We start from the raw sequence: 15,979 nt of genomic DNA, 5'->3' as shown, positions 1-15,979 counted from the left end.
TTTAGTCATTAAATTTCTTTGATACATAATTAAAAGGATCAAAGATTCATTTAACAATGTGACTGCTATAAAAACAAATACTAAATTGCACTTACAAACTGACACAATAAACAAATTTCATATTTAGCAAAGCTTTTAAGGTTTTAAGGTTGAATATTTTAATGGCCTACTGTGAGTAACTTTGGATGAAAATCTCGTAAGGACAAATTATTTTGATGAATTTACATTTGTAATATTAAGATATTAGCCGCGGCATTTTGATATACTTTCTTTGTCCGCATTCTTCATTTCTAAGGAAAATGGTGGAACAAGCATAGGTGGTTGTATGAGTATGTGGTTGGCAGGTCTAGATGGATGTGTCATAGGTGTAACATTACATACAGGTTTTGAAAAAGAAATTTGTGCAAATTTTAGGAAAAAATTGTTCATTGGTGCTTCAACTATAGGTCATTTATGGTTTATGTCCATAAACAAAAAAACCCTATTTTTTGAAACCTGAACTTTAAAGAAATCTTATTAGTCCAATTTTTACCGATGAACTTGAATTAGGATTTTTGAAAGTTTAGGTTTCAAAAATTAGGTATTATTTAATTTTAGAGATCTAAACAATAAACGATCAATAATTCACCGATGAATTAATTAAGTTTTTCTAAAATATTCAGGAACTCCTTTTGCAAAAGCTGTTTCAGTGACTCCCATGACACGTCCATCTCAATCTGCCAACGAGACACTCACGCCACCAACTATGCTTTTTGTTCCACAATATTCAGTAGGAATGAAGAATCTAGATAAAGGAAGTATCTCAAAACGCCCTGGTAAAAATCATTAATATTACAAATGTAAATTCATCAAAACAATAGTCATTTGAGACAAATTTCTCGACTATATCGTTATACTGACAGCTTTGATAACTCAAATAAATAACAATATACAAATAATGTCACAATTCTTGGAAATATCATTACACACACAAAGTTCTCGAACACATTACTATAACTGACAACTAGTACTGTCGTGGATATTAACTCTTATGTTAATATTTTCCAGATGGAAAAGGTTGTATCATTTTCGATGGACGAAAATATAATGAAAAGGAAGAAGAAGACGGTGGCGGAACTGTCAGAAAGGATATTGTTTCGATTGATGAAAATACAATGAAAGGGAGGAAGAAGACGGTGGCGGAACTGTCGGAAGAGATATCTGCGATGAAATATTGATGCGTCTTCTGATTAAATATGTGGTATGTTTTAAAGCACTTTCTAAATATTGGAAATCTCTGCTCTCAGCACCCAAATTCAAGAAACAACACCTGATTCGTAGTGCAACTGAAAATCTTAACGTTCATGACTATATGATAGCTAAGAAGTACTACACAATCTACACGCTTTCTCACTACAAAGAAACATATTTACTCCCTGCAAGTAACTATCAATTAATTGGTTCAATAAATGGCTTAGTTTTTCTTGGCAATGGTCGAAACTTAGCCTCATGGAACCCGACTATTCATCAGTATAAGGAATTCACACTTCCACCAAGTGGTGACTATAATTTTTGTTATAATACGGGACTCGGTTATGATGCTGCAAATGATAATTACAAGGTTGTAGTTCTGTCGGCTGATCTGAGGTTTGCCAGTGTTTACGAGTCTCGTTCGGATTCCTGGATTGACATAATTATTGCTCATAACATGTTCTCTAAGAATGCACTTGAGAAATGGACTCCAACTATTATTGTAAAGGATTGTCTTTACTGGACATGTTCCAGACTATCGAGCGATGAGATGTTTTTATTATCATTGGGTGTAGTAAAGTTTGATGCAACAAGTGAAAAATTCAAGTTGCTGCCTGAGTTCCGCTCTAATATATCGGCAAGTCCAAAGCATTATGATTTAATTTATAAATTTATATCAAATCATAATTCTCTGGACTTGCCAATATATTAGAGCGGAACTCAGGCAGCAACTTGAATTTGTCACTTGTTGCATCAAACTTTACTACACCCAATGATAATAAAAACATCTCATCGCTCGATAGTCTGGAACATGTCCATTAAGGACAATCCTTTACAATAATAGTTGGAGTCCATTTCTCAAGTGCATTCTTAGAGAACATGTTATGAGCAATAGTTATGTCAATCCAGGAATCCGAACGAAAATCGTAAACACTGGCAGACCTCAGATCAGCGGACATAACTACAACCTTGTAATTATCATTTGCAGCATCATAACCGAATCGCATACTATAACGAAAATTATAGTCACGACTTGGTGGAAGTGTGAATTCCTTATACTGATGAATAGCCGGGTTCCATAAGGCTAACTTTCGACCATTACCAGGACAAACTAAGTCATTTATTGAACCAATTAATTGATAGTTACTTGCAGAGAGTAAATATGTTTCTTTGTAGCGAGAAAGCATGTAGATTGTGTAGTACGTGTTAGCTATCATATAGTCATGACCATTAGGATTTTGATTTGCACTACGAATGAGGTGTTGTTTCACGAATTTGGGTGCTGAGAGCAGTGATTGCAAATATTTAGAAACGGTTTTAAAACGTACCACATATTTAATCGGAAGACGCATCAATATTTTATCGCAGATTATCTCTTCTCGCAGTTCCGCCACCGTCTTCTTCCTCCCTTTCATTGTATTTTCATCAATCGAAAGCGATATCTTTTCTGACAGTTCCGCCACCATCTTCTTCTTCCTTTTCATTGTATTTTCGTCCATCGAAAAGGATACAACCTTTTCCATCCTGAATAATATCAACATAAGAGTTACTATCCACGACAGTACTAGTTGTTAGTTATAGTAATATGTTCGAGAAATTCGTCTGTATAATGATATTTCCGAGAATTGTGACATTATTCATATTTTGTTATTTATTTGAGTTATCAAAGCTGTTAGTATAGGGATATACGAGCGTTTTGAGATACATTCTTTATCTGGATTCTTAATTCCTAATGAATATTGTGGAACAAAAAGCATAGTTGGTGGCGTGAGTGTCTCGTTGGCAGATTGAGATGGACGTGTCATGGGTGTCACTTTGAATACAACTTTTGCAAAAGGAGTTTCTCAATATTTTATAAAAACTTAATCAATTCATCTGTGAATTATTGATCGTTTATTATTTAAAATCTCTAAATAAAATAACACCAAATTTTTGAAACCTAACCTTTTAAAAAATCTAATTCAAGTCCATCGGTAAAAATTGGACTAATAAGATTTCTTTAAATTGTAGGTTTCAAAAAACAGGGTTTTTTTATGGACATAAACCATAGATGACCTATAGTTACACCTATGAAACGTCCAGCTAGACCTGCCAACCAGACACTCATACCACCACCTATGCTTGTTCCACCATTTTCCTTAGGAATAAAGAATGTCGACTAATAAAGTATCTCAAAATGCCGCGGCTACTATCATAATATTACAAATGTAAATTCATCAAAACAATTTTTCCTTACCAGATTTTCATCTAAAGTTCATCTTATCTCCTTAAAAATATATGGTCTATATTCTATTGTAGTTGTACTTTATACAAAAAATAATTATAAATTTAAGATGTGGCACTTCATGAATCTCATTATAATTAACATGCAATGGAACTTATGACGTTACAAAAGACACCATACCACTTCTAGAAAGTACACATACCATCCTAGCCTCTCTTTTCGAGATTGACATTAAATTTAGTGAGACATTCTGAAATCAAGCATAGATTGAATATTTAAAGGTGAAATACTAGATATAATGGTCGTAATTAGGAATGCAAGTGATACTACACGATGCACGTCAATATATGAGGAGTAAAGTTTGCACCAAGAGAGACTACCACCCTATGACCTCAAAAAAAACAAAATATGCCTTAAAGCATCTCACCTTGAGATGAATCAAAAAGATTAATCTCTTCAGCCGTTTATTAATATATACAACCGGTTTTAGACAGGGTCCTTATCCCCCGACTCCCATGTTGTTCAACTAATACTAGCAAAGAGTCTTCCAAAGGTTTTTGTGTAATCACAATCACACAAGATTTGAAATATATGGATACACAGGTATTGCATCTAGATACAAGGTGGTTAACCCACATAAGCCTACAACTCTTTTCGGGTCCCTTCAAACCTATAGTATTCATCAAATAGTTGAATAACACGCATGTATATGCACACAACAATACAAAATATATAATGATCTATAAAGGTCAAAAAGGTAAAAAAAATACAAACTTTATGTATGTATATATACTTACACTTTTAGGAACAAATATCCATTTGTCTTCCCCATATTTTCTTTGTAGAGTTGATGAGAAATGATTAAAAACTGGGGTTATATTTATTTTCTTAAAATAATGACATTGCTTAAATCAAATCAAACTCCAGTAAAAAAATATTATAGGCAATATGTCATAATCACTTTGTTTTGAACAGGTTTTAAGTATTCATCGAAAAATATCTATTAAAATAATTCATCATAACAATAACCAACATTAACATAGGTGACCGAAACAGAGTATGAAATTTTAACCACATTAATATATAAGACGGGAAGAAAATGGAACCTGTTGTCGAGTTGTGTTCTGGGTCCCGATCAGTCCTGCCATCGAAGCCCTCAGAATCTCAGCCCGTCGATTTTTCATAGCTTCTTGGATCTTGACCATGTGGTGGCCTTATCTGATAGTCGCCTCGCCATCTGGGCGCGGTTCTTGATGTAGTTCTAACCTCCTCGGGCCTATCATCTAGTTCTCTGATTATGGTGAGTAAATCTGCCTTGCTAACTCTGCCCTCGAGTCGATCCGCCAAGGAGTCCATCATTCTTGTGGATCTTGCAGTGAGTATCAATGGTGGCCTATCTTCTTGATGAGGAGGCCCTCTGTTGTCCCTGGTATTTTTCAATCGCCTATCATCTCCTCCAACCGTAATCTGACCGTCAGATGCAAACAAGTAACGCGGAGTAATTACGTGTCCTCTCCCGTCATGACAGCTTAACAAACTTCCTTCTTCAAGAGGTTGCTTCCAAGAACGACGTGTTCTTGGTAAGGAAGACTCGATTTGCCCTACTCGATCTTTGAGTTCTTGATAATGCAACTCTCTGATCAATTCTTTGTTGCTCACCATGATCGGTAGTGTAAGTTATCCCCGAAACCAGCCCCCGCTTCACAGTCCTTAGATTCAATACTATTTCCTACTTTGACTTCTGAAACCTTACAAATCAATTGCACTTGTGACAGGGAAGGTCCTCTGCAGATGAGATGACCATAAATTACATTTTCATGATGCCACTTACGATCATCACAATCTCTGCAGGGGCATTTCATTTCATTACCTACGGCAAAAAGAGGAAATGCCTTTTCCACACAAATGCTTTTATCCCTTCTTAATATTCGCTACTGTATCTTGGAAGTCCTATCCAGTTATAATCATTAACATGTTCTATCGTGAACCTAGGTCCTCAGAGATTCGAACAATGCACCTATAAAGCTGAAATTAATACCATACTTATATATTATTTAAAAACACTTACACTAATTGACATTCGTACTTAGTTACAATTGCTATTTCACGCCTTGAATTTTATGTTTTTATCTGAACTTGTACAAAAGTAAGGTACTGTTTTTAAGAAAATAGTATAAGAGGTTTTAATTTATACTAATAGAACTAGAGGGATAATAAGTAGCTAGAAACATGCTATACATCACCAGAATAGTCTAAAGTCTACCGGTCTATCAAACAGAGAAAAACGCCAATTAACAATGTATCACACTTCACGAGCTCAATTAACAAAACAACCAAAGTTATTAGCATACAAAATGACAGATTATCATGCCACGAAGCTGAAAGTAATACATACTTGAAAAATAGATTCACAAAAAAAATCAATAACACATAATATATACTCTGAATTACAATTATATTAAGCAAAACAAGCCACACCTCCATGTCAACAACAAAGTCTAATTTATAAGGGGAAATTTACAAGCCAGAGAAGATATCACCATCACATGTAGATGTTGCATGTACATATATAAAAATATATCAAAAAGAAATCAACAACACATAAAATCAATCATGCAAGCATATACATCACCAGAATTTTAAACCTATGCATAAAATCAAACAAATACACATAAAATTCGAAAAAGTACCTTCAATTCAATTTTCAACAGCTTTAAACTTTACTCGACTTTAATCACTTCAAACCTCAACAACTTAAATCCTCAATAGCTTTAAATCACCTCAAAGATAGTTACTAATCAAGCACAAGACAATCTGGAATCCAAGTTTATAAAACATGAAAGTACAAAGCTAAAAACAAGAGGAAACTCGTATTAATACCCTGTATCTCTACCCCACCAGACCCATAAAATCACTTTATAAAACTCAACATCATGGAACTTTATATAATCACTTTTCTACTACCCTGTATCTGTACCCCACCAGACCTGTAGAAAATCTCCTCAACATTTAACAAAAAAATTTAAAATCAGATTCTAAGCTCCTCAAAAATTTAAAAACAAAACACAAAAACTCAAATACATAAACAGCAAGAGTCATTCAAAAAACTAAATAACACAAAAAAAAATCAGATTAATATACAGCATACATGAAAATACATCCAAATAACTAAATAACACACAAAAATAAATCTCACATAAAATCAAACATATACCCATAAAATTACAGAGAAATTACCTTAAAACCGCTTTAAAACTCAACAACTTTAAATCGCCTGAAATAAAAAGTAAAATATCTTAGATATAACAGTTTATAGAAACTAAAAGAGTCAAAAGCCCCCATTAAAGTGTGTATTTACCTTATAAACAAAAGCCCCAATTTATGAAACCCTAACTAGCCTGCAAATTGAGAAAATTCGAAAGTTAGTAACCCTAATTGGAGAAATTGTGTGTGCTTGTGTATTCAATTACCATTAGGAGACAATATATGAAGCTAGTGAGGGAGATCTAATGTTTGAACCCTAATCGGAGCTATTGAGGGAGAGACTGGGTGAGAGTGAAAGACTAGAGAGGGAGATTGAAGAGTGAGGGTGAAGAGAGACTAAAGAGGGAGGAAGTGAAGAGAGACGGGATAGGAGAGTGGGTGATGTGAGGTCGTGGTGTTTGGAGACCAGAGTGGGTGAGGTCGATCGGAAGTGTTTTTGGTTAAGGGGGAAAACAATACTGAGTGTTTTAGTTTAGGGGGAAACATTTAACCTCGATAACAGCTCTGTATTTTCTTTTTAATTTTTTTAATAAACCTTTTTTTACAATTTTTTATATATTGAATGTCTTATTTTATTTAAATATAATACTCCCTCCGTTTCTTTTTTCTTTTCCTGTTTGTGATGTCGGTACTGTTCATAACATGAGACAAATTATTAATTTACATCTAATCTATAAAACTAAATATAATCATGAGTGATCTTGTTAGATACGTATTCACAAGTATTTTAATATAATGAAGTTTTTATATTTAATGCTACTACGAAATGAAATATATTAACGATCAAAAGTGTGTGTTGGCAAACGTGAAAAGTACAAACAGGAAAAGTATTTAGAGACGGAGGTAGTACTAATTATTTCTGAAAGGAAAGATAATAAATTTTGAAATTTTTTTCTAATATTTATAAGATATTTTACAGTTATAAATAATATAAAATATAATTCTAATTCTAGTTTATAAAAATATATTCACTTTATCAATTTGAAAAATGAAAAATTAGCTATTGTATGGGAGGAAGTGAAGAGAGACGGGATAGGAGAGTGGGTGATGTGAGGTCGTGGTGTTTGGAGACCAGAGTGGGTGAGGTCGATCGGAAGTGTTTTTGGTTAAGGGGGAAACAATACCGAGTGTTTTAGTTTAGGGGGAAACATTTAACATCGATACCAGCGCTGTATTTTCTTTTTAATTTTTTTAATAAACTTTTTTTTACTATTTTTTATATATTGAATGTCTTATTTTATTTAATATAATTCTAATTATTTCTGAAAGGAAAGATAATAAATTTTGAAATTTTTTTGTAATATTTATAAGACATTTTATAGTTATAATTAATATAAAATATAATTGTAATTATTTCTGAAAGGAAAGATAATAAATTTTGAAATTTTTTTGTAATATTTATAAGACATTTTATAGTTATAATTAATATAAAATATAATTCTAATTCTATTTATAAAAATATATTCACTTTATCAATTTGAAAAATGAAAAATTAGCTATTGTAACCGCGGTGCTAGTGTTACAATATCATAGAAATTTCTTACCTACCGCAAGGAAATGATTGTAACGCTTTCCAATAACCATTGCATCAGGCCACTTATGGCGTAGTGATGCATGCTGGTACGGACATTTTGTGAAACCCCGTCTAAACAGTTGCTTAATTTTGCATACCAGGCTTGTGGTGCCTGACGAAGTCCAGACAAAGTCTTTATTAGCTTGTACACTAGATGCTCCTTTCCTTGTTCGACAAATCCTTCTGGTTGCGTTACGTATACATCTTACTAAGATCACCATTCAAGCAAGCTGATTTCACATCAAGGTGATGAACCTCCCAGCTATTTTTTGCTTCTAAAGCCAATAATAGTCTCACTGTTTCGATCCGTGTAACTGGTGCAAAAACCTCCTCAGAATCTATACCTTTTTTCTGAACATACCCTTTCGCGACCAGTCTCTCCTTATGTTTCATAACTAGTTGCAGTTGAAACACCTTACAAAACTCCTATCACGTCCTGCACCCTGGGTTCGTGCATTGTCATTTGTCCGGTTCTGATAGCCTCGTCCACTCTGTGCTTTAAAATTTGATTGGCAATCTCCTGACATCTTGTTTAATCTCTTAATCCAGTCCTCTCCGGTGAACAACAATTTTTCTTCATTCTATTATTTTGCTATTTATTGTGTGTCGCATATTTATATTTTACAATTTTTATGCTTTATATATTTTATTCAAACAAACTATTTGAATAGGTATAATTTATGCTAAAATTTCCATATATTCAAATCCAAATGTGTAGTATACTTATATATCTATATTAATAACATATTTATGTTCAATTTTTATACAAATAAACTATATATGTCCCACCTTTTTTGAAATAATAAAGATTATTTGATATTCATGAATAAAAATATTAATACACATTTTACGGAACTCAAGAAATTTATCATTTTATTTTCGGAAGTGGAACCTTAAAAATTAATTTTCAAAAAGTATATTAGTTAAATTAATTTTACCTCTCAAATCTATTTCCCCCTTTAGCCAATGTTTTCGGGAATATTGACATTTTTGGGAATATAAAATAAAATATGTTCAAATACACTCTCACATGGGGTGGTGTAATAATAGCACACAAGCCTCTTTACATATATTTAGTATCCAATCCAAAGAAATTTTAAAAAGAAATAAAATTAAAAGCTATGCTAATAGATAAATACCAATATTTTTGGTCATTAAATTTGTTTGATACATAATTAAAAGGATCAAAGATTGATTTAACAATGTGACTGCAATAAAAACAAATACTAAATTGCACTTACAAATGACACTACAAACAAATTTCATATTTAGCAAAATATGTTATTCACAGTAGGCCATTAAAGTATTCAACTTTTAGTTGGCAACACATATAAACACAAAATGATGCATCGGATTAATTAAAAGACCATAGGTTATAAGCATAAAAATCCTAGCGGCCTAGAAACAAATTTAATGACCCGGTATGTAATCAACAACACTCAACATATGGATCACTTAATAGATAATGGATCACTTAATAGATATAGTGCGTGGATTAATCTCATCAAGCATCAAAAGGCTCCCAGTTGTGCGCAGAAGTTACACAATGTTCCAGCCTCTACATATTCTTGTATCTGTGGAGAACAAATATTAAAGGGAGTAGGATTTAATCATTTCTAGCTATAACAAGTATAATGAATATGACCAATGATTTATAGGTCACGTGATATCCCCGCGTTCTATTTATATGAGTGTATGAGTGTGCTTAATTATATAAAAAATAGGTACAGTGAAACCGATGACAAACACCTGGAGAGCTCTTCTTAATTTGTAGTAATAGTTCCCTCAAGTTCTTTGACTAATTGGGAAAGGTAATGATATGTCACTACAGCTTTCCACCAATCAATTCCTACCCCTTCTCTCATTAAGTGATAGTTTTGGGAGTTTTATGTTTGTTTTGTTTACTTATCCTATTATTTTATTTTGAGGGTAACAAGTTAGAAAATCATAAGAATTAAGAGAATGCTTCAAGGAGTCTTGGTATGTCACTGACAAGTATATGAGCGAAATTAGGGATAGTGTGTAATATTAAATGATAATAAAATATATATATGCAGGCCAACATCGGTTGTGATTAAAATAAAAAAACATAATAAAAATGTGCATGCTTCATAAATCTAAGTCAAATGAAACCCATAACTAAGCTTCAAGAGGGTTTTGTTATGCAATATAGTTCAACTTTCCATATTCATTAATAGTGTAGTACTTAGATGCTGTTTGGTTGGAGAAAGGTATGGGGTTGGAATTAGAAATAGGGTAAAAGTGGTATGGGGTTGAGTTATAATTTATGATATTATGTATTTTGTTGGTGGTGGGATAAATATGGTTGAATTAATTATTTACCAATTTAAACAGAAACATAAAAGACAAATCGCAAGCCATAAATAAACAAAGAAAACTAAGCTAGTACATGAAAGGTAGCGATGAGTCTTGTGCTTCATATACATTACTCAATTTTACAAATAGAACTAGAAATCTAGTGTATGGAATAATTACACACTTGATTGCTGACCATTCTTTAATACATTTAAACTAAGAGCACATTATCACACATCAAAAGATTATCAAAATCTATGGTTTTGAACCTCAAAAGGAAAGAACTCATAAAATAACAATCAAGACCAAGAGGCAGGGTGAGCTTGTTGTCATTTCATTATACATCAATGATCAAACCATAATAGTTCTTCAATAACTCATACTTTTAGGATACTGATCTAATACTATTACCGAGTCCATTCAAAAGTGCCCTATCAAAATCTAGTGCCATATATATTTTAATCGCCTTTGATATTGATATATAAAAAATTGAAAATCATTACCTCCCCAGTAGCTTGCTATGGTTTGAGACAAGCGTGCATCCTATATGAATCCCAAAGAAAGCTTGATTGTACGATCTGCCAACAGAAGTGAAATTCTTGTCTTTTTGAGCTCTTCAAGACCAAGGGATAAATATCAAGTAGTTCACTCGCTCTGTCCAAAGGTATCAATTAAGTCACTGATTCCCAAATTGACTCAAATGAGACACTCATTAGAAAAATTTGTATAAAAAATATCACTATATCGTTAGTCGATATTTTGAAAGTATTATATATTGAGTTTCGCGCATTTTTTATGAATGGTATTACATCTAAATGAAAGATTCTGAGTTCTAGTATTTTAGATAATATTTTTAGATTTGCAAAAATTTGCCTGTTGCAAATAGAGTATGGCATCAAACTTCCATTAGCCCCCAAATCACATAAGGCTTTACCATTCTCCATCTTTCCAATAGTACATCTCAATGAAAAGCATCTGGGATATATTAACTTTTGCCGAATTGATTTTTGAAAACCGCACTACACTCTGCATTGAGAGTAATGGTTTCCACATTTTCAAGTTTCCGCTTTCTAGACAACATCTGGTTCAGAATTTGGCATATAATGGCATTTGTGCCAAAGCATCGGTAATAGGATTATTTATATGCAATTGCCCAGAGGTTTGCAAGAATTTTTCATACTGTTTCTCCAACTTCTTGTTATGCAGCCTTTGTGAGAAAGGGATTAGAGGAACATATGGTTTCACCCGTACTTTTGGTGCAATTTCATCTTTTTTCAGCTTATCATTTGCCTTTTAAAAAGTTTTAGCTTCAAATTCAACTAGCTCGTCTTTCTTTGACGGGGCCTTCTCATTACGCTTGACAGCCTCGACTTTGAAAAATTCTCTTCCATTCCTGAAAGTGATAGCCCTGCAGTGCTCCTTACCATTCAAATCTGGTTGATTAGGGAGAGATCCTTGCACACGAACACCAACCGTATTAGCAATTTGCCCAATTTGAACTTCCAACATCTTTTGTGATGAAGCCATCTGATCAAGCCTTGACTCAACCTTTTCAAATTTGGTCTCCATATTAGCAAAAGCTCCACTATTCCCTTGTATCATCTTATTCAGTGCAACTTATAAATCAGCATGGGCCTTCTTGTCCTTTGGGGTGAAGCAGTGAGTCCGTGTACGTACTTAACAGTCTACCCACACGGCTCCTTCAAGCTATACACCGTATGAAGCTTGGTTTGGATTAAAACCCGGTATGAGCCACATCAGGATTTTTGGGTGTTGTGTATTTATGAAGATACCAAGTATTTAAACGAGAAAATTGGATGATCGTAGTAAATATGTAGTGTACTTTGGAAGAGAGCCTGGTACAAAGGCCCATCGATTGTATAACCCTAAAGAGAAAAAGATTTTGGTCAGCAGGGACATGGTATTTGTGGAAGCAAAGACATGGGGCTGGATTGGTGTGACTGAGAAAGAAGAAGACACAATTGAAAGAACTCATACTCATTTCAACTCCTATTCAGTCACCGGTATCATCTCAGTCAAGTGAAGACAATATTGAAGAGTCAGACAAGAGCAGTACTCTAAAACGTCTCAGGATCAATGAATGATATTTGTGATAATACAAAGAAAATAGAGGTTGAAGAGGAATTATTATTTTTGGGGGTGGAGGAGCCAGATACATATAACCTGGCATCTAAAGAGAGTCCTTGGAAGGATGCAATGAAAATTGAGATGGAGGATATTGAAAGAAACAACACCTGAAAGCTTGAAGTGGGTATATAAATTGAAGAAGAATACTGAAGGAGAAGTTGTGAAACATAAGGCGAGACTGGTTGCGAAAGGGTATGTTCAAAAACAAGGTATAGATTTTGATGAGGTCATGTGCACCAGTTACACGGATCGAAACAGTGAGACTATTATTGGCTTTCGAAGAAAAAAAAATAGATGGGAGGTTGATCACTTTGATGTGAAATCAGCTTTCTTGAATGGTGATCTTCAGGAAGATGTATACGTAACGCAACCAGAAGGGTTTGTCAAACATGGAAAGGAGGATCTAGTGTACAAGATGATAAAGGCGTTGTATGGACTTTGTCAGGCACCACAAGCCTGGTATGCAAAATTAAGCAAGTGTTTAGAAATTCTGGGTTTCACACAATGTCAATACAACCATGCACTATATACAAAGCGTGAAGGGAGCCACAGTTTGACAATTGGAGTATATGTAGTTGATTTGTTAGTCACGGGAACAAGCATATCACTTATCAAAAGGTTCAAGGAGGAAATGAGCAAGAAATTTGATATGATTGATCTGGGAAAATTATCTCACTATATGGGCATAGAGGTTATTCAGCACGGAGAGTATATACTGTTGAAGCAGATGTCTTATGCAAGGAAGATACTGGAAAGATGGGTTACGACAAAATGTAAGCCTACACAAGGATGAGAACGGGAAAGCTGCGGATTAAACTGAATATGAGAGTGCAGGACTGAATTATATGGTTCATACTCGACCAGATATAGCATATGTTGTTGGAATTATTAGCCGTTATATGTAAAGACCTACTGTTATGCATTGGAACGCTGTGAAACGTATAATGCGCTATTTGAAAGGCACATTGAGTTATGGGCTGTTGTATTCCGCTGAAAGCAATAAAATATGTTATCAGGTTATTCCGATAGTGATTTTGCTGGAGAAGTTGATGACAGTAAAAGTACAAGACGGATGGTGTTTTATCTAAATGAAATCTTACCTGCAGGATATCTCATAAACGGCGTTGTGTGGCTTTATCATCTTGTGAAGCTGAGTTCATGGCAGCTACAACAGCTGCATGTCAAGGTATATGGTTACGCAAGATAAAAAGATTGGTCGAGTGTTAAGGAGAAAGGAGAACGTTCCACAGAATTGCTAACCAAATCGTCCGTCCCGGAACACGGTTCCATTCCATACCAAGTCGATGTGATTCGCATTCAGTTTGTCGATTCCTGCGATTCACTGAAGTTCCGACTACTTAGTCTTTTAAAAAGACAAAATAAAGAAACAAGAAGAAGAGGTAAATAGAAGGCTTAAATATTTATTGAGAAACGTAAAAACATTAGAAAGAAGATGGAGAAGAGGAGAAGACGATGCCTCGATTGTCGTAAAAGGAGTAATCGATTTTGCTTCATGCAGTTCAGCGATATTCCTTGACTAGTTTAATGGTCTTTCTTAATTTATGTGCAACACTGAATGCTTAGTTTTGTTGGAGTCTACACCTCATCAACAATGACCAGAATCTGTTTACATTTTTTTTTTTGTGAAATATATGTAGCCGTTTCATATTTTACACGCAAACCAACATAAGGTGTTTAAATAACATCTTAATATATTATTCCGTCCGTCCAACAATACAAGTCTCTTTTGAAAAATTTATGCATATTAAAGAAACATTAATTAGATAATATTTTCTCACATGTACCCCTAAAAAATGCATAATTGTGACTTTTATTTAACCGTCATTAATTATTGTACAACTTTCAAGAAGTGTAATTTTGGAATAATGTCAATATATTTGCATTGGAAACTACAAGTGGACAAGTATTATTGGAAAAATATTTCTTCCCTCTCAATTCTTTACACTTTTTTTATATTATAGCAAGTGAAAAATGAAAATTACAAGTACTAGATATCAAAGCATGATATATATATATATATATTTACTACTCTCTCTTCCCTCTCAATTCTCTACACTTTTTTATATTGCTCAACACGTATTTCAAGACGCATATAAAACATAGTTTCATAACTTTTTTTAAAAAAATTTCTTTTTGTAATAAAATTTATATAATAAATATTTATCAAACTATATTTTATGAGAGCAGTAGAATGGGTGCCTAGCCACGTCCCCAATGTAAACATTTGAGGTGATGGAATGAGTAGGCAATCCAAAAAAATTTTAGAAGGAAAAAAAAATTAAAGGCTATGCTAATAGATATCCTGTAATTTTATTTTGAGGGTAACAAGATAGAAAACCATAAGAATTAAGAGAATGCTTCAAGGAGGCTTTTCAGTGACAAGTATGTGAGTGAAATTAAGGATAGTGTGTAATATTAGATGGTAATAATATATATATATATATATATATATATATATATATATATATATATATATATGTGGGCCAACATTGGTTGTGATTAAAATAAAAAACATAATAAAAATGTGCATGCTTCATAAATCTAAGTCAAATGAAACTCATAACTAAGCTTCAAGAGGGTTTTGTTCTCCAATATAGTTCAACTTTTCATATTCATTAATATTGTAGTACTTAATGCTGTTTGGTTGGAGAAAGGCATGGGGTTGGAATCAGAAATAGCACAATAGTGGTATGGGGTTGAGTTATAAAGTCTGATATCATGTATTTTGTTGGGTGGTGGAATAAATATGGTTGAATTAATTATTTACAAATTTAAACAGAAACATAAAAGATAAATCACAAGCCATATATAAACAAAGAAAACTAAACTAGTACATGAAAGGTAGCGATGAGTCTTGTGTTTCATATATATTACTCAGTTTTACAACTAGAGCTAAAACTCTAGTGTATGGAATAGTTACACCCTTGATTGCTGACCATTCTGTAATACAAATAAAATAAGAGCACAGTATCACATCAAAAGATTATCAAAATATACGTTTTTGAACCTCAAAAGGAAAGAATTCATGAAATAACAACCAAGACCAAGAGGCAGGGTGAGCTTGTTGTCATTTCATTATACATCAATGATCAAACCACAATAATTTTTCAAAAACTCATACTTTTAGGATACTGATCTAAAACTATCACCCAGTCCATTCAAAATCAGTCAGTGCCCTATTAAAATCTAGTGCCATATATTTT

Source organism: Daucus carota, chromosome 8 (assembly GCF_001625215.2).
Source record: "Daucus carota subsp. sativus chromosome 8, DH1 v3.0, whole genome shotgun sequence".
Classification (NCBI taxonomy): Eukaryota; Viridiplantae; Streptophyta; class Magnoliopsida; order Apiales; family Apiaceae; genus Daucus; species Daucus carota.
Note: the sequence above shows the minus strand (reverse complement) of the source record.